We start from the raw sequence: 2,978 nt of genomic DNA on the forward strand, positions 1-2,978 counted from the left end.
TCTTTTTACTTTATTTATGATTTCTTTTGCTATAAAGAGGCTTTTAAGTTTCATGTAGTCCCAACTATTTATGTTCTCATGTTTTCCTTGCTGTTGGGAATGAATCCCAAGGGGCATCACTATATAGTGTCCCTCTCTATCTCTTGTGACTTTTTCTTCCTTCCTTCCTTCCTTCCTTCCTTCCTTCCTTCCTTCCTTCCTTCCTTCCTTCCTTCCTTCCTTCCTTCCTTCCTTCCTTCCTTCCTTCCTTTACTTTATTCACACTCATTATAGAAATGGACAGCTGGGGTCTATAACAAAGTGTCATGTTTTCAGGTATAGGTCAGTAATTGTATATGATCATAAACACTGCTACATACAAATTGATCAGACCAAAACATTTCAATGATTAAAACAGCATAAGCTCCCCTGTAAAAGCAGCACTTTTGTGACATTTTAACTTTAGTATTCCTCTCCTTTCTCACTTTTTCCTTGAACAGAATCCACTCCAATCTCCTCATAATCCTTCTCAAGGGCACCCATGTCCTCACGGGCCTCCTTCTTCCATGTCCCCACCCATTTACTTGTGAACAAAAGCATGCTTGGCATATATCAAGTCCAGATGAGTCCAGGCCTCAGCAATGGCTGTAGTGTTGCTCAGCATGCACTCAGCTCATTGTACCTTGGCTAGGATGCCACCAGGTACCACAGTGGGAGGCTGGTAATTAATGTAAACTGAAACCAGTAGGGCACCAATCCACAAATTGGATGCTGTGCTTGGTCTTGCTGGTGGCAATGGCAGCACTGACATCTTTGGGCTCCACATTGCTACGGTACAACAGGAAGCAAACTGTGTACCAAGGTGAGGGTCATATTTCACCATATGGTTGGCTGGCTCAAAGCGTGCGTTGGCAGTCTCTGCCACAGAAAGCTGTTTTGGTAGGCTTTCTGAGCAGAGATAATGAACATATGTGGCCAGGGGAAATAGATGTGGGGAAAGGACACCAGGATGGTCTAGAATTTTGTCAGCTCAACATTCACAGCTCCGTTAGATCTGAGGGAAGCAGTGATGGAGGTTATAATTTGATCTATCAACCTATTTAGGTTAGTATAGGTGGGGCACTCAGTATCAAGGTTTCTGCGACAGATGTCATAGATAACCTCATTGTCTACCATGAAGGCACAGAGTGCTCCAGGGTGGTGTGGGTAGTGAGGATGGTTTTGTAAGGCTCAACTACAGCTGTGGAAACCTGGGGGACTGGGTAAATGGAGAACTCCAGATTCAACTTCTTCACATAATTGACAGAGGCATTCCATAACAGGGAGGTGAACCCAGAACCAGTTCTCCCACCAAAGTTGTGCAAAACCAAGCAGCCCTGAACACCTGTGCACTGATCAACCAGCTTGTGAATTCTGTCCAAGACCAGGTCAATGAACTCCTTGCCAATAGTGTAGTGCCCTTGGGCATAGTTATTGGCCACATCTTCCTTGCTTGAAATGAGATGCTAGAATGGAAGAGCTGGCAGTTTGTGCCAGTGTGAACCTCAGTGACTGGGTTCCAGGTCAACAAACACTGCTTGGGGCACATGCTTGCCAGTGCCCATCTCATAGCTAAGGAAGTCAATGATTTTGTCACTGGGCATCTGGCCATTGCTCCAGGCAGTAGAGCTCCCAGCAGGCACTGCCCATCTGGACACCAGCCTGGCCAACATGGATGGAGACACACTCATGCATGGTTGCTACTTTGTGGCTGCTGAGCAGATGGCAGAGAGGAAGAAGAGAGGTGGTTGCTTCTCATAGCATTACCTTTAGGCAATTTAAGAGAACCTGCTCTTCTTACCTTATTTTAACTGGAAATTTATATTGTCTGATATAAGTATGCCTGTCCCTGCCTATTTTTAGAGTCCCTTTTGCTTGTAGGATTGTTTCCAACCTGTTACTTTGAGCTTATGTTTGTTTTGGGAGTTTAGGTTTTCCTAGATTATATTCAGTGTATTTCTTCTGTCATAGTGATTTTTTTTTTTAAAGATTTTTCGTTTATTTATTTATACAAGCACTGGGTACAGTCAGAAGTGCGGGAGGGTGAGAGAATTCACCAGAGCCAGAACAGAGCAGGCAGACTGAAGAAATACACTGCTGAGGGGAGCAGTGGGCGGCAGGAGACATCTGCGCGCCATGTGGGACCCTCGCCTGGCGGTGGGGGACCATAGTGGTTATCTAGTGTAAGATCCTCAAATCACAATAAAATCCTGACTCTAGGAAGCTACAAATGTATCAGACCATTTGCCAAGTAGCGGATTTCTCTTTAGTAAGATTCAGTGATACCGAAATAAGCAACATGAAGACGCTATTGATGTAGTGTGTCATATGCTATTTCCTTTCTTTTGGGGCTGCTACTGATGTGGCTTTGATGGCAGATATTTTGCTGCAGCTAATCTTTATGGACATGGTTAAAGAAATCTTGTTTTCATGCTTTTGAAAGTGTGAGAAGATCTGGAAAGAAAACTTTCAGGAACTTATTTTGAAGCATAGGTGAGAGATTCAGTTGTTTTCCTGAAGTGAGTTATAAAGCAGGTGGCATAAAATATTTTCACTTCATAGGAGAATTATATTCATGATGTTTTCAGAGTAATCACTTGAAAATGAGAAGAAAAATGGAGCCATACATAATAGCAATTACCTCCAAGTCATTATTAATAATCTTTGTCAAATAGCAATGTGGGGGCAACAAGAGGGCTTGATAGGTCTTACTGAGCTTATGAAGATTTAAAAATTTAATGACTTCCCCTCAGGTGTGAAGGTGGATAGCCTCTTTAGCCCTAATAAAACTTCCATTCTAACCTAGTAGCTGGGAACAGTCAGAATTCCTTTCATGCCTCTTTTCAACATATTTGCTTCTTAAGATGAATCACTTCAAGTATCTGGAAACTTCCTTAGCTGATACTTAACATGAAATTTGAAATTAAGCAAAAATGGCCTCTGGGTCATTTTAATAATTA

The 2,978-nt window shown here is 42.6% G+C and overlaps 1 pseudogene across 1 annotated transcript; it reads right to left on the reverse strand.

Moving 5' to 3' along the window:
* Nucleotides 1-441: 441 nt before the first annotated feature.
* Nucleotides 442-1,713, reverse strand: LOC311185019 (tubulin alpha-1B chain-like; annotated as a pseudogene). Its single transcript has one exon. The product of its transcript is annotated as a tubulin alpha-1B chain-like (transcript).
* Nucleotides 1,714-2,978: the final 1,265 nt, after the last annotated feature.

The sequence above is a fragment of the Talpa europaea genome (genome assembly GCF_964194135.1).
Source record: "Talpa europaea genome assembly, chromosome: 15".
Lineage (NCBI taxonomy): Eukaryota > Metazoa > Chordata > Mammalia > Eulipotyphla > Talpidae > Talpa > Talpa europaea.